This window comes from Gossypium hirsutum, chromosome A07 (genome assembly GCF_007990345.1).
Source record: "Gossypium hirsutum isolate 1008001.06 chromosome A07, Gossypium_hirsutum_v2.1, whole genome shotgun sequence".
Taxonomy (NCBI): Eukaryota; Viridiplantae; Streptophyta; class Magnoliopsida; order Malvales; family Malvaceae; genus Gossypium; species Gossypium hirsutum.
Window position 1 is genome coordinate 70,990,803 of NC_053430.1, and position 8,255 is coordinate 70,999,057.

The 8,255-nt window shown below is 38.1% G+C and overlaps 1 non-coding gene across 1 annotated transcript; it reads left to right on the forward strand.

The window, feature by feature from the left end:
• Positions 1-1,702: 1,702 nt before the first annotated feature.
• LOC121203824 (small nucleolar RNA R71) lies at positions 1,703-1,809 on the forward strand. The gene has a single exon (XR_005898759.1). It is a non-coding gene; the product is annotated as a small nucleolar RNA R71 (small nucleolar RNA).
• Positions 1,810-8,255: the final 6,446 nt, after the last annotated feature.

Genomic DNA, 8,255 nt, shown 5'->3' on the forward strand with positions numbered 1-8,255 from the left:
TTTACCCCTGAGATTTTACACTTTTTACAATTTAGTCCAAATTGCACAAAACACAAAACATGCAAAATTTGAGTATACCATATGCTTAGACTGGATCTTCCCTGTGTTCATACAAGTCCATATATTTCATTTACTTCACAATTTAGTCCCTCAATTTATTATTTTTTCAATTTAGTCCTAATTACTCAAAATCATCAAAAATTCCAATACAAAACATGTTAATCCAAAACATATCTTTCATATTTCACCAAATAACTTCACAAAGCTCAAATATTCATCAATGGCATAACTCAAAATATTCACCAAAATAAAAAATTCAAGCATGGGCTTTGTATATTACACTGCAACGATCTCAAAAACGTAAAAATTATCAAAAATCGAGCTAGAACTCACCTTGAATCAAGCTTGACAAAGGCCGAATAACCTAGGCTTTGATTCTTTCTTTTCTTTTATTGTTTCAATCATGAAAAAAGTAAATTTACATGCTTATTTAATTTTTATTTTTATTATAACATATATTATTATTTGTTTTACTGAATTAACCTTTATAATAATATATAAAACCATTATAATTCATGGTCATTACCGTCCACTCAAATTTTCAATGGCTTAATTGCATTATAAGTGCTTCACATTACAAAGACAACATCAATTAAGCACTTTCACATTCAACCTTCAAATTTTCATTTTATGCGATTAAGCCCTTTTTATTTAATCGGCACTCAAATGATAAAATTAATTCACGAAAATTTCATAGATATAAATTCACACATAATAAATGCAGAAAATAATTTTAAAATATTTTTTAATCGAATTCGTGGTCCCAAAATCACCATTCTGAATAGGGTCTAAATTGGGCTATTACATGAGCTATAACGGGCTCACCTGGAACCTCAACCACCTTGGGCTTCAATGGCTTTCCACTTTGTACAGTGGCAGTTTTGCAATGCTCTTTGGTCGTGCTTCTCAAATTTTCTGTATCACTTGGCCAAATACCTTGGGGTTTTCTTTTGAGCTCATTGGTTAACTGCCCCACTTGGTTTCCTAAATTCTTTAATGTTGCTACTTGGCTATGGATTAGTTAATCATTCTTTTCTAGGTTCACCTTTAGAAAATTCTCAAGATTACTTGAAGACTCAGTTGGTGTGGATTGTTACACTTGTTGCAAATATTCTGGCAGATAATTTGGTCGAAATGACATAGAAGAGTCGCTATGGTCTGCCCATTGTTTACTCCATGGAGAAATTGGATGATTCTGCCATGAAAATTTATAATAATTTGACTGTGGAACATTCCAATTTTGATTTCCCATGTAATATTTTGACTCTTGATTCAATGGGCAATTTTCAAAGAAATGGCCATCTCCACAGTATTCACAAGAAATATCCTTGAACTGGTTCAATTGCTATCCTGTCAGATTACCATTGAAACCATTAACAGTTATGTTCTTAAGTATTGAAGACATAGAGGATACCTGGGCTGCCAAAGAAGTAAGTGTGTCAACTTATGTACTCCTACTGCTCGTCTTTCTGAGGCTACTTAGTTGGTTGGCCACTAATAGTTATTGTTGGCAATTCTTTCAATAATCTTGTAAGCATCGTTATAAGACTTAGAAAGAAGGGCATTTGCTGAAGCATCCACCATCATTCTAGTATAAATATTGAGACCAATATAGAAAGCCTCCATTTGAACGCAACAAGGAATGCCGTGATGAGGGCACTTTCGTAATAACTTCTTGATTCACTCCCATGCCTCATGTAAAGATTCTTCATCAAGTTGCTGAAATGAAGTGATTTCATTTCGGATCTTGGCAGTTAAAGATGGGGGAGATATTTCATTAAGAAACGTTCAACCAACTCTTGCCATGTAGTTATGGAACCAGACGGTAGGGAGTTCAACCACGCTCCTACTCTATCTCTTAAGAAGTATGGAAATAATCTCAGTCTCAAGGCATCCTCAATCCCCTCGACTAGTTTAAATGAGTCACTCACTTCCATGAATAGCCGAAGATGAAGATGTGGATCTTTAGTAGGAACCTCACTAAATTGACCCATATTTTGCAACATTTGGAACATGATTGGCTTCAACTCAAGTTGTTGTGCCTCAATTTCGGGTCTCCTAATACTCGGATTGAGCTCGTTGAATAGAGGAATGGCATATTGTTGAATGGCATAGTTTCTATCATCGGCAACAATGATCGGATTGTGAGTATTATAAACGAATGTTCCATTGGATTTTTGAAATTCATATATTCGATCCTTCTTTGCTTCGCTTGTCTTTTCCTTTGTCAGAAAGTCCTTTCAATTTCAGGGTTTACAGGAAGTAAGTAAAAATTTGATCAACACTCGCAAAAACCTAAAACAAAAAATGGAATTAAAATTTAACAGAAAAAAGACTAAAATGCAAAATTAACAATTTCACAAATAATGACTTTTTAAAACAGTCCCCGGCAATGGCGCCAAAAACTTGGAACGACGAAAATATGCAAGTGTACACAATCGCAACAAGTAATAAAGTGACAAGTAAATGTCGAGTTATTGTAACGCCCTGAACTTTGGGCCTAGATGAATTAGGCTTTGGGCTTTGGGTTTCATAAAATTTTTAACTGAGCATGAAAATGACAAATGACATGTTGGCTTTAAGGGTTTAAGGAATTTGAAGTGTCTAGGTGTGTTGAAGAAGTTCTGGGTTCGAGTTTTGTGGTGGAGGAATTTTAATTAAATTATTAAAAGAGCCCTAATGGCAAGTAGTTGGGCTTTTTAATAAAGATAGGGAAGAATGGCCTCAAAAAGCCTTGTGGAGGAGTGGCTAAGTGACGCTATTTCGGGTGTAGGGAGGTGGCGTTAGTAGATAGCAAGGAGATCTGAGGCTCGATGTAACACCCCGAACCCGACCTAGAAGTTTGGGTCAAATCTAGCGTGTCACATTGAAGTGTTTTTCGAAAACCATGTTTCCATTAAGAAACCTTCTTAATAATTAAAAACTTATACCCTTTTTAAACCTTGTTAGAAAACTTCAGCTAAATAACATTCTTAACAACTTTGTAAAAATCTTGGCAGTTGCAGAAGCTTAATTTAAAAATAATTGCGGATACGTGATGGTTTGAACAATAGTAGTTGCTTTGGAAAACCGTGTTCTAATACTAGCTATTATAAGAACAATAAGTAAAATTTGAAATTTGAAATCCAGAAAATTACAATGGCTTTACTACAGCCCACATAAAACATTTAAAAGTAATAATCAAAACTATAAAATAAACAGTGTGTGTGGCTTCCTCCGAGCCCCTCGTAGCTCCGATCTGTCTAAGGCTGGAAATTACCTGAAAGGTTAATAAAAGGGGTGTGTAACACCCTGTACCCAAGACCGTTGCCGGAGTCGACCACGAGGTGCTAACAGACATAGTTCATTTATTTCACAGTCCATTTTAAAAATTTCCAGACTGCTGGCTAACTGCGTCACTGTCACCTTAAAAATCATATCTCGAGTTCCAAAACTCAAAAACCAGTTCTGTAAATTTTTCCTGAAACTAGACTCATATGTTAATCTACAAATTTTTTTCTAGAATTTTTGATCAAGCCAATTAGTACAGTTTATTAGTTAAAGTCTCCCCTGTTTCAGGGTGTGACAGCCCAAAATTGACCCTAGTCGGGAAGTGGTTTCGGGACCGCTAAACCGAGTCACCGAAAGGTTCGAATGTGATGTTTATTGTCTAGAATATGTAATCATGAATGTGTGAAAATTTCAAGCTTCGATTTAGTCGATTGCATGTGAATTTAGTCAATAGGACTTATATGAGAAAATTTTAAAATGTGATAGGTCAATGCATGAGGACCTATTAGTGCATGTGGAAGAAAAAGGGGACTTGCATGTCAAATTCCCCCTCCCTAATATGTAGTGGCCGGCCATGCTATGGGTGGAAACATGTCTCCAACATGTTATGCTAGTGATGTATGTTAAGAAAAATAAAATAATGAGCATGGTGATTAAATAATGAAAGGAAGGGTGATGAAAAAAAATAATAATAACATGGTCTCATCCATACCCCCTTGTTACCGTGAATTGAAGAAAGAAAACAAAAAAAAAAGTGTTCATTCTTGAACATCCTTGGCCGAATAGAGGAAAGGAAGGAAGGGGAAAAGCTTGAGAAAATCGGCTATGGTGGTTTGCTAGACTAAGGTATGTTTGATATTATTCTTTGAGATTCATGTATATTTTAAGTTGTAAGTGAAAATCTACCTAGCCATGGTTCAAATTTTGTTAATTGATGGAGATGATATTCGGCCATGAATGTTACATTCTTGGTTGGTATTTTGATGTCTTTGGTGATGAGGTATGAAGATGGTTGATTTTGAGTGTTTAATAAAAAAAAGGATGCATGAGTTATTGTTAAATAATGGTCGAATGTAGCATGATTAAAGATGTGAATAAATTGAAGTTAAGGAGGTTGTCAATGAAAAATATGAGTTGGATGAGGCTTAAAGAATAAAAATCTAGGTGACTAGAGGTCAAGGACATTCGGTCATAGGCTTGTGTGCTAGCAAAATCGGCCAAGTGTTTATGTGGTGGAAATTAAGTGTTAAATGGAATGAAAATGATATTATATGGGGGTATGTATATTCGGCCATATGAGTAAGTATATAGATGATGTTAAATTTGATTATGTATAATGGGCATTAAGATGTGGAACATAAGAAATGTAGTCATATGTGGAATTACATGATGTTATAGTTGACATTGTACACACATACATCCATTCGGCCATCAACATGAGTAATTAGTGAGGATGGTTGCCGAATATACAAACATACATAAGCATGTGTAATTGAATTATGAATGTTTAACAAGATGGTTAAACTAGTGAATTATTGATTAAGCTCAAGGAGCTAAAGGAGGAGAATCAAGCAAAGGCAAAGAAAAGATCACTGAGTAGCCGAGTTGGAACCGTCTTACCCAACACAAGGTAAGTCATTAAGCATGTAGTTGGTATTATTTCAAATGGTCATAATGTTTATGTATTGATGCTGAATGGAATGAATAAATATACATATATATATATGCATGTACGTATGTGATGATGAAATTGTTGAATGAAAAGAGGTAAGATGTACTGAGTTGTTGATCTCGGCACTAAACGTGCGGGTATAACCATTTATGACCATGAGATTGGCGCTAAGTGCGCGGGATTAAATTGTACAGCACTAAGTGTGCGATTTGACTATGTTGCACTAAGTGTGCGAAATGAATATGATGCACTAAGTGTGCGAATTGACCATGCGGCACTAAGTGTGCGAGTTTGACTATGTAGCACTAAGTGTGCGATTTGATTACGTAGCACTAAGTGTGCGAGTTGATTATATAGCACTGAGTGTGCGGACTCAATATACATTCGTGAATCATTATGGACACTATGTGTGCGACACTATTGAGTCGATCGCGGACAGCGGATCGGGTAAGTGTCTTGAGTACATGGCTAATAGGTGCTATGCTTATACTTGGTGTTGAGCTCGGTAAGTTTGAACCTATGTGACAAATATACTTGAAGTCACGTACATAATTTTTTATCGTAGGATGGGTGAAAGGCCGTTTAGTCGTTTGATTGTAACGAAAATAAATTGATTTATGAAAATGCTTCAATGTCCTATTGATGAGTATATGGAATGTGAATGCATGAATTGATATGAAACTGAATTGATAGGTTGGAGGAACGATGGTATGGTTCGGTATGGATGGAGTAAATTGTCTCGTTCTATTTTGTATCCTCTTGTGATAATGTTATTGATGGATGGTAGTGCATTGCTTATGACTTACTGAGTTATAAACTCACTCGGTGTTTCCTTGTCACCCATTATAGGTTGCTTGGACTCATCTATTTTTGCGGGGTCAGGCCGTCATCGAAGTCATCACACCGGATAGCAAGTTTTGGTACTTTCTTCTTAGTTGGCTTAGAAGAACATTTTGGCATGTATAAGCTATTACGTTGTGTTTGAACTTTGGCATGTAAACTTTAAGCCATGCGAAAATGGCACGAATGTTCGATTGAGTTGGATCAAGGGTAGGCATGAAATGGACCTAGTTACTTTCGTAACAGATGCTGGCAGCAGCAGTGTCATGAGATTGAAAAAATCCCTAAAAATAGTAGGAGTGGAATTAATTGATGAATAAATTATGTAATCGAAGCTCGATGAGTCTGTTTTCATGAGGAAGTAACGAAAGGATCATACGGGCAGTATATTAAGAGATAATCAGATTTTTGTGGGACAGGGACAGAACGGTTTCTGGATTCCCTGCTCCGAATTTGGAAATTCATTATAAATTAACCAGAGATAATTAGGGGTCGTACCATATATGTACAGATTCCTCTCTGAGTCTAGTTTTCATAGAAACAAACGGCATCAGTATTGAAGCCCCGTGCAGGGAGATATCCAAGACGTAATGGGAAAAGGTCAGTGTAGTCGACCCCTGCAACATGGGAGACTTTGACTAATAAACTGTACTAATTGGCCCGACCAAAAATTCTAGAAAAAAATATATAGATGGGAACATGAGTCTAGTTTCTGGGAAAAATTACGAAACTGATTTTCGAGTTACGAAACTCAAGATATGATTTTTAAAACGACTAGTACACAGATTGGGCAGTGTCTGGAAAATAAATTTTATAAGGGGTTAAAGTCAGTTAACACCTCGTGTTCGACTCCGGTGTCGGTTTCGGGTTCGGGGTGTTATATTTGATTGGTATCAGAGCTATGGTTTAGTCGGTTCTAGGACTACCATAGTGCGTATGAGTCTAGCTATACATGCCGAATGTTAATGTTTAAATGTGTGATGACTTCTGCCGGTTGAAATGTTTTTGTTTTGATTAGTAAATGGACCCCGGTGAAGAAAGAACCCTAGCGGATGACGTTGAGAGCGTAGCGGCTGCTCCTGCACAAGGGACGCCGCCTGTTGAACCTCAGTCATCTGCGAATAATCAAGGTGAGGGGGCTAAACAAGCCTTCTTTACCATGATGAATGAGTGGGTCGCGCAATATGCCCGAACCAACCCGGCTGTCCAACAATTCCCAAATTTGAATAATCCACCCCAAGAGCCTGTAATGCCATCAGTCGCTGATCCTGTGAGGCTGAGTAAGCCACCTGTAGACTTGATTAGGAAGCGTGGGGCCGAGGAGTTCAAGGCCATAGTAACTGATGATGCCGAAAGGGCCGAGTTCTGGCTTGATAACACTATTCGGGTGTTCGATGAATTGTCATGCACACCCGACGAATGTCTAAAATGTGCTGTATCTTTGTGGCGAGACTCAGCCTACTATTGGTGGAGGACCTTGATTTCCATAGTCCCGAACGAGCGAGTAACTTGGGACTTCTTTCAAACGGAATTCCGAAAGAAATTTATTAGCCAACGGTTCATTGATCAGAAGCGTAAGGAGTTCTTGGAACTCAAGCAAGGCCGTATGACTGTATCTGAATACGAACATGAATTCGTAAGACTCAGTAGGTATGCCCAGGAGTGTGTAGCTGATGAGGTTGCTATGTGCAAAAGATTCGAGGAAGGATTGAATGAAGATTTAAAGCTACTAATGGGTATTTTGGAAATAAAAGAATTCGTAACACTAGTCGAACGAGCCTGCAAGGCGGAAGAACTTGGAAAGGAGAAGAGGAAGGCTAAATTTGAAGCTAGAGATTATCGTAAAAGATCGACGGGTAAAGCTCCGTTCTCAGTTGTAAAGAAGTTCAGGGAGGACATTAATAAGTCGAGGGCGACTGCGGGAATTTCCATCAGGGCAAGACCATCGATGGGCTCCCGAGCTACTTCGGTAGCTAGTGTGGGCAATAATCGTCACGAGAAACCTGAATGTCCCCAATGTGGAAGACGACACCTAGGTGAATGTTGGGGCAAGTCTACTAGCAGGGCCTGTTACGGATGCGGTTCGAAGGACCACTTTATTAGAGATTGCGCGGAGCTGGATGAGAAGAATAAGATTCAAGGTGCAAGACCTAGTGGAGTGACATCTAGAGGTAGACCACCGAGAATTTTAGGAGGCAGGGGTGGTAGTCAGAGGGGGCCTCTGATACGGCCGATCGAGCCGAGAACCGTACTCCTGCTAGAGCATATGCCATTCGCGCACGAGAGGAGGCATCCTCCCCCGACGTTATCACTGGTACCTTCACTCTCTTTGATACTAATGTGATTGCATTGATTGACCCTGGATCTACTCATTCATATGTATCCGAAACCTTAGCATCCAGTAAGACTCTAC